The sequence below is a fragment of the Rattus rattus genome, chromosome 1 (genome assembly GCF_011064425.1).
Source record: "Rattus rattus isolate New Zealand chromosome 1, Rrattus_CSIRO_v1, whole genome shotgun sequence".
NCBI classification, from domain to species: domain Eukaryota; kingdom Metazoa; phylum Chordata; class Mammalia; order Rodentia; family Muridae; genus Rattus; species Rattus rattus.
Genome location: NC_046154.1, coordinates 45,259,775 through 45,282,743, shown reverse-complemented (window position 1 = coordinate 45,282,743; position 22,969 = coordinate 45,259,775). Strand labels below are relative to the sequence as shown.

The 22,969-nt window shown below is 43.9% G+C and overlaps 1 pseudogene; it reads right to left on the bottom strand.

The window, feature by feature from the left end:
• Positions 1 to 2,654: 2,654 nt before the first annotated feature.
• Positions 2,655 to 4,231, bottom strand: LOC116887475 (annotated as a pseudogene).
• Positions 4,232 to 22,969: the final 18,738 nt, after the last annotated feature.

Here is a 22,969-nt window from a genome sequence, read left to right as displayed (position 1 = left end):
GTCCTGACTTCCTTCAATGATGAACTGCAATGTGGAAATGTGAGCAGAATAAACCCTTTCCTCCCCACCTCGCTTTTTAGTCATGGTGTTGTCATGGCAGCGATGGAAACTCTAAGACAGCAACCTTCCTTGTCAACTCATAGACCCAGTGCATCGTCCTGGCTTTCCAAGTCCCGGCCCTGGGGAACTTCCCTTGTCCCTCCCAGGTAATTAATGGCCAGAGTGAGGAGCCCTAGGCTGGGTCCCGGAGCACTTACTATTCGCACTCAGTGTATTTTAGCTTTAATTTAGAAGCATGAAATTGGTTTGTGTGTGCATCAAAGTACCGGGGGAAATTAAGGGTTAAACGGTTGGCTTTGTGTCTCATCAACTTTGACATTAATTTTTGTAATTTTTTTCAACCAACGTGTAAGATGAGCATCCGCGTACCAACTCTCGAGAAGTTAAAGATGGTTTTTGTCCTCAAGGAATTCAAGTTACATAAAAACACTCAATCTGAGTACATCAGCACACTCTCTCTCTCTCTCTCTCTCTCTCTCTCTCTCTCTCTCTCACACACACACACACACACACACACACACACACACACACACACACACACACACACACCACGAACATTTATTAAACATCAATCCTGTCTTAGGCTAGGCGTTAGGCTGGGTACTGGGCAGAAAAGCGGAATCACCTTTTGCCGTAATATCTGAGCTCAGACCTGAGCCAGGGACAGAACAGGACACGATAAGGTAGGCAATGAGTATCTTTTAAAGTACAGGATGGATGCTGTGAAATGCTTCTGCCCAGGTTGAGCACACGTGTGAGGTACAGGGCTGTGAGCTGTATTTTTAGAGGGAATTGGAAAGGATTGATGGAGGAGGCAGAGTGTGAATTAGCCCTTCAGGAAATGGATTCATTTTCCCGTGGAATTCTGGCTTGAGTTTTGGACTTTCTAACAGACCTGAGTTGACAGACTTTTACATTTTTTTAATCTTTTATTTTTCTGTTGCTGTCTAATTTACTTTGTCATCCACCTACCAACTCAGCCCTTGGCTTATATTCCTGGAAGTAGCCTCAGCCAAGGTGTAGGTAGCACTTAACAAAAGATAGCTGTTCTATATTAGGGGAAAAACCACCTCATTTCTATGGTATTTGTAAAGAAAGAATTTTTCATTTTTAAGATTTTGTTCTAGCCAAGTTGACAAAGCACAGTTCCTGTGGCCCCACTGCTAGAAAAAAAAAATACCCTCAGTATATAAAAACAGATGTTTAAAGAGCAACTCACCAAAATGAGATTCCACCTGTAACAGGAAACAGAAGGTGGACGCAAGAGGAATGCTGGGAGCTGGAGTCCACGCCATTGCCTTCCATTTCCTCAGGAATGTGTGGCTACGGGAAGTCTTCCTAATAAGAATACGCTTCTGGTTTTGCTTTTTAGTGATGTGAATTACCAGCACTATTGAGACACAGAGGACCGTGGTCAGGGGACAAAGCTATACTCAAGTAGGTGCCTTAGCAATGAACAGCGTTATCTCAGACAGAAAATACATGACCGTCTTGTATTAGGACAGTCTCCGATTAATTCTGATTTAGGTGATTTTACTGCACATTTTACAGGACTCCTGTAAGATATTCTCCTCTATAGGTGGAGAAATCGAGCTGAGCAACAGATAGCTTGCCAAGTCACAACTCGGTTGGCATCCTAAGCCAGTGTGTCCTTTCCACGGTTTAACGGCCTTTCCGACAATGGAGACACATGGTGATTAAGTAACATTCACCATCAAGTGGACTATCTGGATACAAACCCAGGTCTGATTCTGGGGGCCTAGGTCCATGGCCCTTTCTTTATTTTTGACCTCGTCTCCATGTCCCCTTAGCCCTAGACACTATCTAGTAGAACAGACCAAGTTTTAAATTGTAATTACCAAGATTAAGCTAGCATTAATAACCATGCTATTAGAAAAACACGCAGACTGATGAAAATACACCAACATTTTGAACGAATATGGAAGATACATGAACTTCATCACTTCTTAAATTCCTTTCATTCATTAACCCAACCCAAAAAAAAAAAAAAAGTCAACTCCTTACTTTTGTGAACAAAAGTCCCCATTGTGAAGCTTTTCTTCTTGCCTGAAATGGAAGTAACAGGATGAATAAGGACTGGTTAGATATGCTGCACCTCGGTTGGGTAAGTACTGAATAGAAAGTGAACTGGTGGGCGGGGGCAGATACATGGTGGGAGTCTCTGAAGTTTTAAAATAGAGTGGTAAGAGAAAGCTTTGCCTGGGGAAGTGGGAGAGGGAGCCCAGCGATGTAAGAAGTGCACATCACTAGATGAGACCTCAAGAGCAGAGGCATGGAGGCCACTGTGGCTGGAGATTTGGGAGAGAGGCTAGTAAGATAAGGTCAGAGTGATAATGAGTGTCCCCATCTTGAAGAACCTTGTGTATCTTTACAAGGGCTTGGACTTTTGCCATCGTTACTAGGGCATCCCCAGGCGAGACCGCAAGGCCAGTTGGTCAGTAAAGGGCACAGAGATAAACCACTCTGGAGACAGTTTCATGGGGCAGCATCTGCTTTATTGCACATGAGCAACCAAGTCCCCCCCCCCACTTCTGAGGCTTTTATTTTTGCATGTAAACCACTGGGGAGTCTTGACGGTGGGCACCCTAGAGATCACACTGGAGTTCTGAGGGCTCCAGACACTGGCTGGGAAGTCAGGTGACAGAAACAATGATTCAGACTGATCACATGATTACAAAACTGGGGGCTCCAGCAGGGCTTCAGGTGGTCAGGGGTGGACATCTAAGGAAGCAGTGACATGGGAGGGGCAAGCACTGGGCCAGCCTTGAGCCACCTGGATGACATCAGGGACAGAGGATCTGGTAGCTCCAGGGATCTCCGGTCCATGCCTTACTTGACTAGCAGGTTCCTGAAGGACCTGCCAGCAAACTTGGCTTTGCTGCCCAGCTCCTCCTCGATTCTAAGGATCTGACTGTACTTGGCCAGGCGCTCAGTTGTGCAGAGGGCACCAGTCTTGATCTGCCCAGTGCACAGCCCCACTACCAGGTCGGCAATGAAAGTGTCCTCTGTCTCCCCAGATCAGTGGGACACCATGACACCCCAGCCATTGGACTGGGCCAGCTTACACATCTGTAGAGACTCAGTCACAGAGCCAATCTGGTTCGCTTTGAGCAGGAGGCTGTTGCAGGACATCTCCCCTGCAGCCTTGGCGATCCGCTTAGGGTTAGTCACTGTGAGGTCATCCCCCACCACCTGGATGCCTGCACTAGCTGTGAACTTTTCTGCCAAGCATCCCAGTCATCGTGATCAAAGGGGTCTTCAATGGACACCACTGGGTAGTCCTGGATGAAGGACTTGTACAGGTCAGCCAGCTGGTCTGGTGTGATGTACCGGCTGGAGTCATCTGGAGACTTGATGTCCAGGTCATACTTGCCAGCCCTGTAGAACTCGGAGGCAGCCATATTCGAGCCGATGACAACCTGGTCAGTGTAGCCGGCCTTTGCCATTGCAGTCCTGAGCAGCTCCAGGGCTTCTTCCTTCTCCAGGATGTTAGGTGCGAATCCACCCTCATCACCCACATTGGTGGCATCTTTCCCATACTTCTCTGTGATGATGTTCTTAGATTGTGGTAAACCTCTGCTCCAATGGGCCTGGCTTCCTGGAAACAGGATGCCCCACAGGCAGGATCATGACCTCTTGCATGGCCCCTTGTTGTCAAGCTGAGAACCGTGTTGATCACATTGAAAGCTGGGACTGGCAGGATGACTTCAGGGTTGCTGGCCAAGTCAGCAATGTGATGGTAAAGCGGCACCACGCCCTTCTCCACAGTACCAGTTTTGCAGACAGCCAGGGACACTCCCAGACTGGCATTTGCACCAAATTTAGATTTATTCGCAGTGCCGTCCATCTCAATCATCAGCTAGTCAATCTTCTCCCGCTCCACAACATTCAGTTTTGTGCTAACCAGGGCAGGTGCAATAGTGTTATTGATGTGCTCAACAGCCTTTGAGTCACCCTTCCTCATGAAGCGGGTCTTATCATTGTCTCGGAGTTCTAGGGCCATGTAGATGCCAGTGGACGCATTGTTGGGCACCGCAGCTTGGAAGAGACCTTTTGCAGTATAGAGATCCACCTCAACAGTGGGATTCCCATGGAAGTCAAAGATCTCTCTGGCATGGATCCCAAGAATAGACATGGTGAACTCTGGCAGTTGGATCACTGTGGAGAAAGGAAAGACGGTTCTGTAGACACTGAAGAGAGCATTAAGGACAGGCGTGAGTGCAACTCTGCACCGGAGCAGCACTCATGAGCAATCAATTCTATAGTGGAAGCCTAGCGACTGTGATGGTGTGATTGGACAGAGAGCATTCATACCACCAGGGTGTCTGTTCAGAAGAAGCTCATTAAAGGAGACCTGGAGAGTGCAGAGTCCACAGGCCAGCTCCCAGCTACTCATGCCAGTTCAGAACTCAGTGTTCTGACTTCTGTGGCATGGTTTGCCATGCTTCTTACTTAAAAGCACAGTATGCAGAGCAGGCTGGCTGCATTTTCTCCTGTGGACTTTCCCTGTGAGTGAAGTGGAAATCATTGGTGGATAGCAAGGGGATGAATGACCTGATCCACAGGCATTGTTTTAGGGGTCGCTTTAGCTACTCTTTTCAGGATATTGAAAAACATCATGGGAAGAAGCATAGATACCATTAGGAGGTTCCTGCAGTGAGTAAGCTGGGTGAAGCTCCAATAGGAGACTGGAGGGAGGCTGGGTTCACGCTAAGAATCGCTATAGATTGCCCTTATCTCATCACCTGGCTGCTTCAAAAGGTCATTGCTCCTCCCAGTATCACTGACTTCATCTATTTCTGTCTTTTCAAATTACTTCTCTCCTTCCGTTGTATCTTTGGACACAGGATGATGACAGCTTTGCTGCAATTAAACCCAGAACCATCTCTTGTGGTTTTCTTACTCTTACAGCATATAAGTATTCCTTCATAATAAGCCCCGTTGACTTAGTGTCTTTCAAATGCACCATCTGTTTTCTATTGAGACGCTGACTAATAAGATCAAAATTTCAGTTCAAGATTCAGTGCTCTAAGTACACCTATTAAGTCAGCCTTGCTAATTTAGTCAACCTATCTATAAATATTTGATATTATTGCATTTTTAAAATACGATCTATCAGTTACTGACAAAGTACATTAAAGTTTCCCATTATTATTGGTACCATCTGCTGTGTTTTAGGAATCAGGATTCTCAGTAGGAAAGAAAGGAGCTAGAGAAATAATACAGAAGACAGAGGGGGCCTTATCAAAGCCCCCCAAAATGAACCCTGACTTAGAATAGTTTGATTTAATGATTTTTCTTTTACTACACTGCCTCAAAAACTACATTAGCCAAGAATCGTCTTTTGATCTTTTCCAGGCTGGCGATTGGAGATGCTATCCTCACTTATTGGGCAGAGGCATGAAGTACAGCTTTCTGTCAGCTCTATAAGTTGCTAAGCTACGGGGTTTGGTGGACTGGATTAAGTATGTGTTGCCAATTTCCAGTGGTTTTAAAGGCCTCTAACCTCAGTGTAACTTGGGCATATGTGGTACTCAATTTGAACTCTGAGTTCTAGAATGAACTTTTGAGATTCCACATGTTGCATGTATCTTAGGTCTGCCCTCCAAAAAAGAGTATTACCTTCACAGCCAGATACTCAGCCTGTGGTCTTTTTAAAAAATTGTTTTATTTATTTACATCCCAAATGTTGTCTCCTTCCCAGGGCCCCTCCCAGAGTTCTTTACTCCCTCCCCCCTTCCCTTTGCCTCTGAGAGGCTGCTCCCTCCCACCTGGCCTCCCCCTTCCATGGGGCATTAAGTCTCTATAGGATTAGTCAATCCTCTCCCACTGAGGCTAGACATAGCAGTCTTCTGCTACATATGTGCTGGGGGCCTTGGACCAGCACATGAATGCTCCTTGATTGTGGCTTAGTCTCAAGGGGCTCTGGGTCCAGGTTAATTGACACCGTTGTTCTTCCTATGGGGTTGCAATCCCCTTCAGCTACTTCAATCCTTCCCCTAACTCTTCCATAGAAGCCCTGACCTCAGTCCAGTGAATGGCTGTAAATATCTGCATCTGTCTCCATCGGCTGCTGGTAGAGCCACTCAGAGGACAGCCATGCTAGAATCATGTCTTCAAGCACAACATGGCATCAGTTATAGTGTCAGGGTTTGGCAACTGCACGTGGGATGGATCCCAAGTCGGACCGGTCACTAGTTGGTCTTTCCTTCAGTCTCGGCTCCATTTTGTCCCTGCATTTTTTTTTTAAAAAAACAGAAACAATACTGGGTCAAAACTTTTGAGGGTGGATTAGTGTCCCAATCCCTCCACTGGGGCCCTGTCTAACTACTGGAGGTGGCCTCTTCAGGTTCTATCTCCCTACTGTTGGTCATTTTGGCTAAGGTCATCCCCACTGAGTCCTGAGACCTCTCACATCCCAGGTCTCTGGGACTTTCTAGAGGTTCCTCCCTAATGCCCACCCCCAGCAGCTGCACATTTGCATTCATTCTCTGCCCCCCTGGGCTTCTCTCCTGTCTTCCCCATACATGACCCTGCCTCCCTTTCCCCTCTCCCACCCAGGGTCCTCCCTCTGCCTCCCATAATTATTTTGTTCCCCACTTCTAAGTAGGATTGAACATCCTCACTTGGTCCTTCCTTTTATTTAACTTCTTAGGGTATGTTGGTGCTATCATAGGTATTTGGTATTTGGGGGCTAATATCCACTTATCAGTGAGTACATACCATCATGCATGTCCTTTTGGACATGCCACTTTTGGACATGTCCTTTGGGATTACCCACTCAGAATATTTTCTAGTTCCATCCATTTGCCTGCAAAATTGATGATGTTCTTGTTTTTAATAGTTGAATAGCATTCCATTGTGTAAATAAACCATTACATTTTCTGTATCCATTCTCTGGTTGAGGGACACCTGGGTTGCTTCAAGTTTCTGGCTGTTATAAACAAGGCTGCTGTGCAAATAGTGGAGCACATGCCCCTGTGGTATGGGGGGGCATCTTTTGGGTGTATGCCTAGGAGTGGTATAGCTGGGTCTTCAGGTAGAACTGTTTCCCATTTTTTGAGGAACTTCCAGATTGATACTCTGAGGTAGTGTCTGTCTTTGTTGCTGAAGTGTGTGTCTTGTATGCAGCAGAATAGTGGCTCCTGTTTATGTATCCAGCCTGATAGCCTGTGTCTTTATTGGAGAATTGAGTCCATTGATGTTGAGAGATTTTAATGACCAATGATTGTTAGTTCCTGTTATTTTTGTTGTTGGAGGTGGTATTATGTGCATGTGATTCTTTTCTTTCGGGTTTGTTGTGAGATGATTAATTTCATGTGTTTCCTTGGGTGTAGTTGCCTTCTTTGTGTTGGCATTTTCCTTCTAGTATCCTCTGTAGGACTGGATTAGTAGAAAGATATTACTTAAATTTGGTTTTGTCGTGGAATATCTTGGCTTCTCCATCTATGGTGATTGAGAGTGTTGTTGGGTATAGTAGTCTGTGGTCTCTTAGGGTCTGCATGCATCTGTGCAGAATCTTTGGGATGTTTAGAATCTTTGTTGAGAAATTAGGTGTAATTCTGACAAGTCTGCTTTTATATGATACTTGGCCTTTTTCCCTTACTGTGATCTTGAACTAACATTTGCTTCTAAAAGATGGTTTCTGGGCTATCATGCTAGTCTATTTAGCAAGGAAGCTGGCAATGAGTTCTAGAGTTAAAGGGACATAGACCTGAATGGAATGTAACATGGTTCTCAGTTTCCCAGACCTGATGAACTAAGCTTCAGTGAGGTTTATAATCACAAATATCTCAGACTGTCAAAATCTATGAATTGGCAATGATAAAGCAGTGCTCATGTTTGGTAATAGTATATGTTTGCATTGTTTTGAAAGATCAAGAATTTATAGTGTCTTCCCTGCATACACTGCACCATTGGAGGGCCAAATGATAGATGAAGAGAAGTGTCACTTTACGGGAGCATTTCAACAAGTAAAACGTAATGTAAAATGTAATAGAGACTCAGGCTGGAGAGATGGCTCAGTGGCTGGGTAAAGTGGAAACCAAGGGTTCTTTGGAAAGTCAGTTGGATGGTGTTTTGCTGGGGCAAACAAGTGAAGGAATGTTTTGCTGAAGCAGACACAGGAGAGAGAATGTTCCGCTAAAACGAACACTTGAAAGGACACGTGATGAAGGTATTCTTTGCTAATGCCATGCATGTTTTAGGTCCACCTTACCTTGTGTAGTTCAGCTGCATCTGTCCGGACTTCACAGAGAGAAATGTACCAAAAAACTTCTGGTGGTGTGCTGCAGTTTCTTGCCACTTCCTCAGACTCAGGCTGATCGGCAGGCTTATGTCAGCTGAGACAGGTGCGTGTGCTGAGGCGAGCTGACCTATGGAGGACACACGATGTTTGGAGAGAGTATAAAAAGGACTTGATAGACAGTGATGGAGGCAGAGCAAGGCTTGCTTAGAGAGCTGGCTGTGCAAAGCTTACTGGGTTTGCTATTCAGTGATCTTTGCTTTGCTGAGAGGCACAGCCAAAAACTTCTCCTGGCACTCCTCCTGCTCTCTCCTGTTGATTTGTGCTGAGGCTGAGGCCTGACTGTCTCTAAGTCATGCCCCTGCTCCTGATGAGTGTTTGCTCTCTCCACTCTACCGAACCGAACCGAACTGGAATGCTGGTGGATCCGTGAAGCGCTGCTGCTGATCTGTGAACTGAACTGGGATTTCCAGACTACACAGACGGGAGTTGCTCCGAAGACCCTTTCTAAACAGGTCCACTTCCCCTGTATCCTTTTTTCCCACTATCTCTGGTGGGAGGTGGGCTAAAAGGGAGGTTAAGGTGTTTAAGAGCCATTGTTAAAAAGAGGTTTTTGAAAAAATTACAGATGGGAGTACCGGCTACTCTTCCACAGCCAATTGAGAGCTCACTGCCTCTGTAACTCCAGTCCCAGGGAATCTGATGCCCCTAATAAAAACAAATCATAATGTCATCACGGACAGTCCAATGAATTGTAACTATTCAGCAGCACTACTTAACAGCACACCCGGCTGTGATGAGCGACTAGCTGCTCTTCCAGAGGAGGGTCTCAATTCCCAGCATCCACTTGGGGACTCATAGCTGTCTGCAACTCTAGTTGCAGGGATTCTGACACCTTTACAAGACATACAGGCAGGCAAAACACCAATGACCATAAAGTAAAAGTAAATTATATATTTAAAAAGAAATAACAATTATTATTATCATTAATGTGTCCACTCAGAGGTCAGAGAACAACTTTTGGGAGTCAGCTTTTGTACGGTTGATTTTAATGCCAACTTGCCACAAATTATTATTGCCTAAGTGGGGTGCCTCACCTGAAGAAATGTGCTGACCGCCTTGATGGATGTGTAAAGACCCACCCTGGGCAGCATCTTCCCGGAGTGACAAGGATGAAAGGCACAGCGCCTTTTGCTCCCTGGCCTTCCCTCTTTGCCCTGTGGCTGCAGATTCCTTCCCTGATGCCAGAACCAGCTTTTCCAAACTCTCATCATGGTGGACTGGCACCAGCAGCTCTCCAGGAACTGCTTGGCCTTTTGGCACCAGGTTGGAACTGCGGAGGCATCAGCAATTGTGGCAAAACAGCTGCTGGTTGTCTGGCTGCCACCCATGGAGGACAGCGCTGTGGGACAACGCTGACACACTGGCCTCAGGGACCATGTAACTCCTGGGTTCTCAGCAGGGGGTAAGGGGGCAGAGGATTTTAAAGGAGCCAGAAGAGGACAACTCCAGATCAGAGTAACTGGCGTTGCCCGGAGGAGTTGGTTTGAAGCTGAATATGAGGCCAAATTTTTTGTCGCATAGATTTTGAAACAGTAAGCATCTGAGTGGGGATGCCAAAGAGCCAGTTAAATAAATAGGTCAGGAGTGGAAGAGGAGATCTGGCTGGGGTAATAAGAAAAGAGAAGTGGTGAAGTCATGGAATCCTCGGGTTCTTTATCCATTAGTGTGTTTTTATGTAGCATATACAATTTTTTTTTTGACCCACAATCAAAGGTATTCAAGGGGTTGAGGGGAAGACCACAGGCTGAGAGGCAAGTGGCAATCTGGGGCTATATGAGTCCTGTGACCTCATGCAAGTGACTGCTTTGCTGGGGGCCTGCCCTAGACTTGAATCAACATTTTCAAAACTGACCCCTGACCGAGTGTCCTGGAACACCCAGGGCTTGGAGAAGCAGTGTTAAAAAGAGTTGGGTCAGAGGGAAACCAGGGACCAGGCTGAACCTTCCACAGAGATCGTCCACAGCACACAGTTAGAATGTACAGGGAACATGGTGACCTTAGACATCCCAACTCATGTGCACAGCCTTGGAGAAACCAGAGCTGGGAGGTGTAGTGGCCCAGGAAGCAGAGGGAGAATTTTTTATTTATATAAATGGCTATAAATTGAGATGGTTCAACTTTCAACAGATGCAGATACGTGAACAGCGAAAGTCTGCCTTCTATTTCAGTTTCCTTCTCACGCAGCCACTGTTGGTGATTTCTTAGTATGACCACTGTTTTCTGTCATTTTAAGGGAGATAACAGTTTCCAGTTAGTGGAGATCAAGTCGTCTCCAAACTTTGCCAACACAAACTCTGAATAATCTATATGTCGTGTCTAACTTATGCAAATTACATGTGTAGGTGGAAACTTAGTTAACATAAAAATAACACATACTAATATGTGGATTTGTAATTTCGACACCAAGCTGCCATTGTAGGGGTGTGTATTATGTGCTCACACCAGCATTGTAAGGGGATGGACGTCTTTCCATGTCTTCACTACCCTGGTAGCATAGTCAATAGTTTCCTTGGCTAGTTTAGGAGAAAATTCTCACCACAGTGTGGTTCTATTGTTTTTCTCACTTTGGAAAGGTTTGTTTTTATTTATGTGTCCTTTACCTGCATGTATGTGTGTTCCTTGGATCCCCTGGAATGTGGAGTTATAGACAGTTGTGAGCTGCTATGTGGGTGCAGAGATTAAACCCTGGTCCTTTGGAAGAGTGAGCAGTGCTCTTAGTAGCTAAGCCATCTCTCCAACTCTCGGGAAGATGGCTTTTTAATGTATTTGAAACATTTCTATATTCTTCCTGTGAACTATCTGCTGCTTGGAGACTTTTGTTGTTGTTTTGTTTTGTTCTGAGACAACATTTCTCTGTGTATCTCTGGCTGTCCTGGAACTTGTCCTATAGACCAGGCTAGCCACATGCCTCTCACAGAGATCCACCTCCTTCTGCCACCTGGGTGCTGGGATCGAAGGTGTGTGCCACCATACCTGGCACTTGAAGACGTTTGAAGAGGAAAAAAAAAAGAGTTTCAAGACATTTTAAAAATATCATAGACAATAAAAATGTTCTATTATTCAAATTTAGGTTTTTAAAAATTCAAAAGTTTTAGGGAAAATTCAAGGACAAAGGTTACCGATACATAAAATTTTAGTTCAGTGACAATGCTCCTGGGGACCTGCTTAGCAAAGCCACCAGAGGAGTTACAGAAATGGGTCTTTGAACTGGATAAATCTTTCTGAAGTGTTACCCAACTTCAGGTATTTCATTATTATAACATAAAATTGGCCAATATTATGTTCACAGCCAGTAAGTGATTAAAGGTTTTTAAAGATGATTTCCAAAGGCCTTTTTAATCTCTTAATTTTTTTTACTATGTATCAATTTCCTTTGCTTAACAGAGCCTAATGTTAAAGCATAGTAACTGCACACATGAGCACGTGCACGCGCACACACACACACACACACACACACACACACACACACACGTTTATCTGTAAACACATGTCCACTCTACACATTAACATGCTTCAGATTATGGTATCCATGTGATGTTTTCATCACCAATGGACCAGTCTGAGATTGTCTATAAATAATTAATACGGAAAATACTTTAAGAAAGGAGCACACCCATGCTGGAGCTAGTTGAATAGTTTACTTTCCTAGCTGAAGCTCTTTGAGGGAGGATAGGAAGATTGCTTTCCAGCATTATGCTAAATTAAATGTCGTTGTATGGCTTTCCTTTTTAAAAAAAATAACTTTCATTTATAGTGTCTCCCTACAGACGTTTGTATATCCTGGCTATTTGAGGAAACATCCACAAGATGGTGCCCTGGTTAACATGTTAGCATGGGGATTTGAGAATTTCAAGGGGGAGCACTGATGCGTCATTATATAGAAGATGCCGTCACACTGTCCTGACTCAACAGTGTCACTACCCATTGGTGCATGCCGTTTCCAGATGGTTGCATTTCATACCCATGGTTTTTGTTCTTTGTAAACAAATTTCTTCATTGGGCCTATTAAGTAACAATATAATAGTCAAATTGTTGACATAGACAGGAATTGGACCTTTTCTACTTTACAAATTGATAGATATATTTTAATGAGCTCTTGCTTAATCTTTATGTCAGGATTAAAAATACTAACCTACTGGAGTCCTCTAACTAGTGTAAGTTAAATGGTGATAAGGGCAAGGCCTTTGCTGTGGACAGAATTGAGTTCCTCCAAATGCATAGTTGGAGCTCTCAGTTTCCGTATGAGGATCTGTGGTGCAAGCTTTTAGAGAGGTGACTAGAGTTAGGTGAGATCATAAGGGTGAGGCTCTTGGGCTTGCTGCATTTGTAAGGAGACATACGAAAGACCTTAACTCTCTTTCTATCTCTACCACGTCAGGACATAACCAGAAGGCAGCCGTCTGACTATGCTGGTACCTGATCTCAGATTCTTATGACCCTAAATATGAAAAAATATGTCTGCTTTTTTGGTCACACAGTCTATAGTATTTTTTTATGGAAACTCAAACAGACCTCTTCTCCTCCTCCTCCTTCTCCTCATCTTCTTCATCTTCCTCTTTTTTCTCCTATGTCCCTTTTTCTATATGTTGGGGATACCCAAAGGCTCATGACTTCTAAAAAATTACTTATCCACTGAGTTGTACATCCTACTCACAAAACAATTTTAGCAAAGAAAAATGCTAAAGTTTCAGAAGGCATTTTTTAGAAGACCCATTTAACAGTTTGCTTTCTATTGATGTGATAAAGCACTGACCCCAAGCAACCTGGGGAGGAAAGGAAAGGGTTTCTTTGGCTTGCATGCCTTCAGCACAGCCCATTACTGAGGGAAGCCAAGGTAGGAGCTCAAGCAGAGGCAGAGGCAGGAGCCACAGGGAGAAGCTGCTCGATGACTTGCTCAGCTTTCTTTTTAAAATACTTTAAGATTTAATTTTATATATGTGAGTGTTTTGCCTGCACATAACTATATGTATCACATGCATGCCTTATTCCTGCAGAGGTCAGAAGAGGGTTTCGGACCCCTTGGAACTAGAGTTATGGGTGGTCGGTCCTAAGCCACCATTTGGGTGCTGGGAATCAAACTTGAGTCCTCTGTAAGAGCAGTGAGTTCTTTAACTCTGAGACACCTCTCCAACCCTTCAGGTTGCTTTCTTATATAGCCCAGGGCCACCTGCCCACTGGTGACATCACCCACAGTGGGCTAGGCCTTCCCATATTAATCATTAATCAAGAGAACGCCCCACAGGCCAGTCTGATGGAGGTAATTCCTCAGTTGAGGTTCCTTCTTCCTTGGTGACCTCAGTTTGTGTCAAATTGAAAAACACTAACCAGCACAACCATAATTATAGAACAGATAACAATTTGTACAGTTAATAGTGTTTAACTGTTATTTATGTGACTAATGATATGTAATTATTAGTCATACTAAGACTGTTCCAATGTAGGTCAACATGTCTGTTGTAAGAATGGTGATGTGAGTGAAATAAGTAAAGGGATCATGGAATTCAGGAAGGCGCCGGAAAGTGAGGAACTGGGCAAAGGGTAGTGAAAACTCTGACTATGAAGAAGTGTGGAAATGTCTCTGAATTTCATACAAACACTTGAAAGTCAATGTTTTAGAAAATTATCAGCTGATAATTTAATAACAGAGAAGTCCTGCTTCAAGAAAAAGTGAGGGGGAAAAAAGAAAAAGAAAAAAAGAAATGGATCACTGAGCCATGGTCTCTGCATGTCACCACTGGGGTGTGAATATTATTACTTAGTTCTCCTTGAAATTCAAAAGCATTCTTTGATTCCCCAGTTTTCACTCATGTGACATATCCATTATAGGGTTTTCACAGATCATTGTGTGCAATAGGATTTTTAGGAGTATTTTTATTCTTGATTATATATGTTCATGTGTGTCTGTGTATGGGCAGATGTGAGTGTGGATGCATGCAGAGGACATCAGATTTAGAGCTGGACTTATAAGCAATTGTGAACTATACAACATGGGTGATGGGAATAGAACTCCAGTCCTTTGCAAGAGTAATACATATTCTTATCTGCTGCGCCATCTCTCCAGCTGATGTGAAATAGCTATCATTGTATTCTCTCTCTCTCTCTCTCTCTCTCTCTCTCTCTCTCTCTCGTGTGTGTGTGTGTGTGTGTGTGTGTGTGTGTGTGTGTGTGTGTAAGACAGGTTCTCACTATGTAGCCTTGGCTATCCTGGAACTCACTTTGTAGACCAGGCTGCCCTTGAACTCATAGAGAACTGCTTCCTTCTGCCTACTAAGTACTAGGATTAAAGGAATATACCATCACATCCAGTATTTTTACCTCATTCTTGAGTTACTAGAAAAAAAAATTTAGCTATGTTCTTAGACTTTAATTAGTAACCTGTTTGCAAAATAATCGATTGCTTAAGAATCGCCTTTCGTAATTTTTTCAATTTATTTTCTTAATTGCAGCCCCCTTCCTTCTCTCCTCCCAGTTCCACCCTTATAGTTCCCACCCCCTGTTACTCCCTCCCCTTCTCCTCAGAGAAGGTACCAAGACCTACTTAGGTACCATCCTCCCTGGGTATCTAGTCCCGGGAGGACGAAGCACAACCTCTTCCTCCAAGGTCCAACTAGGCAGTCTGGTTAGGGGAAGGAGATCCAATGGCAGGCAGCAGAGTCAGGGAGAGCCTGCACTCCAATTCTTAAGGGACTCACATGAAGTCCAGCCTGCACATCTGCTACAAATGTGTAAGAGGCCCTGCATGCTCTTTTGTTGGTGGTTCAGTCTCTGTGAGTCCCTGTGGGCCCAGGTTAGCTGATCTTGTAGGTCTTCTCTATGGTGTCCTTGACCCCTCTGGCTCACGTAGTACTATCCCCCCTCCTCCATAAGACTCCTTGAACTCGAAATGATGTTTGGCTGTGGGTGTCTGGATCTGTTTCCATCAGCTGCTGGATGAAACCTCCCAGGAGACAGTTAAGCTGGGCTCCTGTCTGAAGCATTGCAGTGAGTGTCATTCATGGTGTCGGGGGTGGGCTCCCTCTCATGGGAAGGGGCTCAAGTTGGGCAGTCATTGGTTACGATGATAATGAAACTTTTCAGAAATCTTCCTTCTAGAAGTAGTCTGAACCTTAAACCCCTTTAATTACTGTTTCTGTTTCTCTATCTCTCAAGAGTTATCTCTAATTATCAAGCCGTTTGTTTATTTAATGCAGATACAACTTGAAAACACTGAGGATTTGCTAATGTTAGACTTTAAAATCTGAAATGATTCTGAAATTTAAAAGAATAGTGCAGTCTTACACACCCTTTACTCAGATTCACTAAATGTAAATGTCTTCCTATTTTTAAATGAGCCTTCCTGTTCCATTTTCCTACATTCATTCTCTCTCTCTCTCTCTCTCTCTCTCTCTCTCTCTCTCTCTCTCTCTCTCTCTGTGTCTCTCTGTGTCTCTGTCTCTCTTTCTCTGTTTCTCTGTCTGTCTGTCTCTCTCTGTCTCTGTCTCTCTCTGTCTGTTTCTCTCTCTCTGTCTCATGCATGTGCATACATGTGCTTAGCAGGGGAGGTTTACATATATCTGAACACATGTGTATAGGATGTTCTGAGTCATTTGAGGAATGAGACTTGAAGACAGAATATCCTTAAACGGTTCTGTGTGGTATTCCATAAGAATAAGAGAACATCCTTCTAATATTCTCACAGTTACCAAGTTTAGAATAGTCAATACTGATTTATTTGTATTGTCAATTATTACCTGTTGTCTCAGTCATGTTTTATGGTGCTTGCTATGGTTCCCTTGGTATGTGTTTATTCCCAGAAGACTCTTGTGCTGGAAGTCTAGTGGAAGGTGATTAGGTCTTTGGGAATCCCTAGGAAAGGATTTATTTATTTATTTATTTCCTGGGAGACTCAGTTGGTTCTACAAAATTGAGTTGTTATTAGAAGAGTGAGTCTGACTTACTCTTCTAGTCCACTTTTGTTGATAAGAACATCTGAGGTTTATTTAACTCATAGTTTGGGGGACTGGAAGTCCAGACAGTGCCTGCTCTGGCAAAGGTGCTGTGACAGATGGCAACGTGTGTGCAAGAAGAAATCCTACCTGGGAACAGGGAGGAGTGAGTGAGCTCTACAACCCCCTCTGAGGGCATCTGGGAACAGGGAGGAGAGAGTGAGCTCTACAACCCCCTCTGAGGTGTCTGGGAACAGGGAGGAGAGAGTGAGCTCTACAACCCCCTCTGAGGGCGTGCCTCGGATTCACACAGCCCTATTGGAGGCTCTACAACCATCACCACTGGCTTCCAGGCATGACATGGCAGCTCTTGAACCTATAGCAACTGTGATTGCTTGCACAAGATCATCACATGCTCTGCCCAACAGCACTCTGTCATGGAAGGAAGAGGAACTCATGGGTTCTAACACCTTCTAGATGAGCTGTTGACAGTTAATGATTGATGGAGAGAGAGACATTCTCTTCAGTGGTGTGGTCATTGGTAAGGTGCCATGTGCCTGTAAATAACCCTAATTAAAGCCATTAGGTGTTAGAGTAGAAAGAAGGGGCCTCATGGGAATGGGAGAACAAGAGAAGTCATTGTAGGTAGGGCTGGTGAATATGGTCAAGATACATTATGTACATGTATGAAACGGTCTCATTAACTCAGTTATTATGTATTTATTAATATCTGTTAATTTTTTTCAAAAGGTTTCACAACCACTACAATATCACTACCGTTGTGACTAAGCCTGTGACAAATGGATTCTTAGAGGGCCACCACACTTTCAGAGGAATCCAGGAGCAGCTCATGGTTCTGGCCTGGGATTTCTTGTGGAATCGTGTTGAGAAACCGGTTACCTGTAGATTTGACTAGATCATTAGCATCTTCTAAGTGCTCACTTGAATGGCCAGCTGGTTTGAGTTGGGTTTTGGTCTCTCTGTACATAAGCCTTTAGTTGGGGTCCCCTGAGTCTTTTCACAGCCTGCTGGTTGTTTCTCATGAAGCAAAAGTCCAAAGTCAATCCAAAGTCAGTCCAAAGCCATACCTTTAAAATTCCCTAGCCTAGAACATCATAGAAATGTTACTTTCAGCATGTTTGACTAGTTTCTTGACTAGCCTTGCTCATAGTGAGAGGAGACTACAAAAAAAAAAAAAAAAAGAAAAGAAAGAAAAAAGAAAAGCAAAGCATGAACATTAGGACATAATTGGGTACCATCAACATTGAGGAAACTCTACCTTATTTTCTCTCATCAACTGTAAGCAGTAAACTTCTTTCTTCCTCCCTCCCTCCCTCCCTCCATCCCTCCCTCCCTTCCTTCCTTCCTTCCTTCCTTCCTTCCTTCCTTCCTTCCTTCCTTCCTTCCTTCCTTCCTTCCTTCCTTCCTTCCTTCCTTCCTTCCTTCCTATGTGCGAGGAGTGGAAGAAACCTTGACTGAGTGAAACCCCGAGTGAATGTACACTGTTGGCATGAGCAAGGCCATTTAAGGCGCATGGGAAAATGGCAGATTTTCCTGCAGGGTGAGACTCAGAGGGACAGCAAAACCTTTCTTGGTCTGTGTGCAGAGGTTGACAGTGTGTGCAGAAAATGTCCGCCACAGCCTTCTCCCTTGAGAATTCACAGTTTAAAGCCTGCACCCCTGTAGAGACTGCTCCTCCAGAGATGAGCTAGACCTGCCTCTCTGATCAGCTACATATCATAACCGTGACTCCTTGTTTGTCAGTAGGCAACAACCCAGCCTTTCTGTTCAACTGTATGGAATGCTGTGCTTTCTCCATCAGAGAACACAATCCGATTGATCCCAGCTGCGCTGTGAGGCTGCCATTTCTTCTTTCCCTCTCTACTCGGTCAGGTCTCAACCTGGAGCCATGTGAGGAACGCCAGCTATACTTCTTCTCAGGACTTTTTATTTTTTAAAAAGTAAGTGTGTGTGTGTGTGTGTGTGTGTGTGTGTGTGTGTGTGTGTGTGTGTATACGCGCGCGCGCGCATGTGCGCATGCGCATGCGCATGCACATGTGAATGCAGATGCCTGAGGCGGCCTGGGATCTCTCTGAAGCTGCTGATTGTGAGATGCTGGTGTGGGTACTAGGAGTTGATCTCAGGGTCTCCCAAAGAGCGGGCCATGCTCCTAGTCACTGAATCAATTCTCCAGGTCTTATGTCCTCTTTACAAAGATAGGCATACCCATCTCTGCTCTTGGTTCCCTCTCCCCACACAACGTTAGCATACTTACTGTTCTTACAACTTCCGTTTTACGTTCTGGAAACCTGTCTGTTTCATGCATGTCCTCCTTGTTCTTTCTTACGGCTTTGCACTTTCTGGTGTATGAGCCATAGTTTATTCAACTAATGTGTTGGTGTCTAGTTGTTTTCAGTATTTTAGGATTACAGTTGAGCCATCGGTCTCCAAATGCTCTTCCTTCCTTTCCTTTCTTTCCTTCAGGGCTTCCCTTAACATCTGCATTGTTTTTCTTCTTGCCTCACAGGAATGTAAGACCCTGTTCATTTTTGTTCAACCTCTTTTCTTTCTGTTTTTTTTTTTAATTAAGCATTTTTCATATACATAAATAGAAAGCAATTGACCCTCTAAATCTATAGGCTTTGGTTCTGTGACTGAATTGCAGGCTGAAAATATTTTTAAACTGTCATACGTACTGCATTTTCTTGGCGATATTTGCATTCAATCTTGAAAGAACGGTATAGCGATTCTTTACAAAGTACTTACATTGTATTAGATGCTACAGGTTACCCGGAGATTTAAGATATACGAGAACACGTGGGAAGGGTAGCTACAAGCACTCTGCTGTGGCCTATGAGAGACTTGCCCAGCTGTGAATTTGATCACTATGGGGTCCTAGAACCAATTCCCTCTGGGTACCAGGGGACAACTAGATATGGGTCATAAATCATTTCATAATTGTGGTTTCAGAAGGAGAGGAAACAGAGCACAAAAATATTTTTTAAATTAATGATCTAGGTTTTCACACATTTGATGACAAATATTAATGTCTACACCAAAAAAGTTTAGCAACTCAAAAAACGTCACTGAGGATGTGTGTTCTCACAGACATCCAGAGTCATGGGCTTGGAGGTTTGTTGGTAACATGATTTTTTTTTTTTTTTTGGTTCTTTTTTTTTCGGAGCTGGGGACCGAACCCAGGGCCTTGCGCTTCCTAGGCAAGTGCTCTACCCCTGAGCTAAATCCCCAACCCCGTAACATGATTTTTCTAAACTATTTTAAAATATTTGTTTCCAGACGGCTATGCGTACGCTACTGACTACACCCAAAGCTGCTTCCTGCCGAGCGCCTCGTCTGTATATTCTGTGTGTAGGACGCAGCTCGTCCTTGCTGATGGCAGGTGTTTTAGCTTAGTTTTGTTTTTGTTTTTCCAGGCTTTGCACATGCTCAGCAAAGCACACTACCACTGAGCCAGAGCCCCATCCCAGAGTCCATCGAAGTTAATGAGTGACTCGGGGAAGGCATCAACCCTAACTAATCTTTGGATCTGGCAGAGGAATCTTGCTGAGGGAAGTGAGGGAAAAGCTTGGAGAGTTAACACACACGTTTCCATTCGCTCTAACCTCCTCTGCCTGAGCTTGGATTGTGGTCTAAGGCCAGAGGCTCTTCTAACCTCCTCTGCCTGAGCGGATTGTGGTCTAAGGCCAGAGGCTCTTCCTTAGCGGAGTGGAGTCGTCTTTCATTTTTGCTTGACCGTTGGCCAATTCTTGCCGGTGCTCATGGCTTTTTTTTTTTTTTTTTTTTTTTTTTCAGCCGTCTTGCTACAAACACCAAGCAACTGCCAATACACATTACGTACTGGCATTTTTAACCCGTCTATGTTCTTCCCCACATTCCAGCAGCACGTATATTTACTTCCAAGATTTTAGAGGCCTCGGTGTTCGGAAGTCTTTTCCCACATGTGATGGCATCAGCTTTTCCTCACGGAGTTGTATCCTTCCGTATACTGCCAGACTACTAAGAAAACACTCCAGACTTGAGTATTCTTCCTACAGCACCATCTCTCTCCAGTACTGAGGACCCCATCAGTCGAGTTCTTCCACAGCACAACTGACACTCAATATTTTAAACATAACAGATTTTTGTTTGCTTAGTAGTTATTTTTTCCTTCTATTGAAAATAGATGTATTTCTCACATAATACATCTTAGTTAGAGTTTCTCCTTCCTCTCCTCCTCCTCCTCCCAGTTTCTCCTCACCTCCCCTCCCATATGGATCCACTCTATTTCTGTCTCTCATTAGAAAACAAACAGCCTTTTAGGGGACAATAGTAAAATAAAATACTATAAGAGAAAACAAAACCAACACGTCAGAATTAAACAAGACAAACAAACAGAAGGAAAAGAGACCAAGAGGAGGTGCAAGAAACAAAGACCCACTCATTCGTACACTTGGGAATTCCATAAAAACTAAACATAATAAATATGCAAAGGACCTGGTGAGGACCCATGCTGCCCCAGTGCCTGTGAGTTCATACGTGTAGCGATACTGCTGATGCAGAAGGTCTTGCTTTCTTGGTGTCCTCCTTCCCCTCTGGCCTTTACACCCTTTCTGCCTCCTCTTCACAGGGTCCCCTGAGTCCCGATGGGAAGGATTTGGTGGACACATCCCCTTTAGGGCTAACTGTCCCATGGTCTCTCACTCTCTGCCTACTGTCTAGCTCTGGGTCTCTGTGCTTGTTCCCATCTGTTGCAGACAGAAGCTTCCCTGATGTGAGCTTCTCCTAGTGAGGCATTGACTGCTTCCCTGGCCACAGTGCTGACCATGAAGAGATTTAATACAGGGCACAAGGCACTTAGAAAACTCCTGGAAGGCCACTCAGGATCTTGAAATGATGACCAGCCAAACTCTGAAGTGGTACACTGGAGAGAGCTCTCACAGTCACCACAGAATCTGTGCTTTAAAAGGTCACACAGGGGTCGAGGGGGATTTCAGGAGTAGAGCACTTGCCTGAAGTACATGAAGGCCTGGATTTGATCCTTAATAGTGCAAGCAACAGAGAAAGAGGGAGAAATTCCCCAACTTTTCCAACTCATAGTGTGAGAAAATCAATCTAAATAATGTATCATACTGATGTGAACAATGCAAGCTTCCTACATTTTTGGACCTCTACACACATGCACACACATACACCCCACACACATGTGAAAACACACATGCATAACACACATACACACAAAAAAGAAAAAAAATTATGTAAGTTATAAAATTCTCACAGGCCACTTTCACTTGAGAAAATACATGTAAAAATACTAAGAATTGTCCTCCATCTTGTTTTTTGAGGTAAGGTCTCTCAATCAAACCCAGAGCTCACCAATTCAGCTGCTCCTCATACCCGGCTTGCTCTGACAAAATGTACATTCTTTTCAAATGATTTGAATGCTTTGCTGGTGTCTGGATTCCCTTTAGGCCCTGAAATAAGTGTTTCAATCTCCGTGTGCACTGTTGGACCTTTTAGTCCCTACAATAAGTATCTCGGTCTTCAAAAACACTGGCTTGGTTGTCTTTTCCATTGTCTCTAACCTTCACTCAGAGCTCTTCTCTCCTCACTCACCCAGTATTTTTGTCACTATAAGCTGATGTGGAAACTTCTAGTTTCTTTGGAAAGTTAGTTATGTCTAATGCTATTTTGCTGGGACACACAGTTGAAAGGATGTCTTGCTAATGCAGACTCATGAAAGAATATTGTCCTGAAGCTGACACTGGTGAAAGGATGTTTTGATATAGCAAACACATGAAAGGACACATGATGAAGGAGTATACATATGACAGACAGTGGGAGACGAGCACTGAGCATTGGTTTGGTTTGCTCTGTCTCACTCTTCTTCCCTAACTACAGGCATGTATTGGTTCACCTTCCATAGCGTTGTTGAGCTCAACTTGTGGTAAAGCAGCCTCTTGGGAGAGAAACTCTCCCAAGAACTGGTCATGAGGTTCCTGGGGAAGCTTGCTGCTTCCTCAGCTTCACCTCAGGCCAGTTATTGAGATTTCCGGTTTCTTCGGGATTGAACTACAGCTGCTGGTTCGTGCCTGGTGTCTGCCTCCTAGAGGACTGGTCTGCAGCTTCTGATCATATTTGGTGTTTGTTATGAGACTGAACTGCTGTGAAAGAAGATTAAGCTTGCCCCCAAAGAACTATTGCTGAGCAGGTCCACTTCCCCCATATCCTAATAACTTTTCTCTTCCACTACCTCTGCTGAGTGATGGGCTAGAGGAGAGGTTGAACCCTTACTTATTGAAAGTAGGTTGCAGAAAGTTTATGCCTACAATAAACTAGATTCCTGTTTGCATCTTCATACCTTTACCAACTTAGCTTGCAGAGTTCGTTCTTTCAATACTTGTCACGTTTGCACATAGCTATGTTGAGTAAGAAGTCACTGCAAACCTTTATCTGGTTAGCGTTCTTAGAAAACTATTATAAAAGGTGTACTTAAGTAAAAATATAAAACCTAGGGAACAACATTCTGTTTTTTTAATGCCCAGTATTTAAATGACTATTTTAGGTAAACACTGAGTGTCCATATCAATTATACTGAGCAAAACTAGAAAAGATAGCTAATTTACTCAATAAGAGAATCAAACATTTAAAAGCTAAC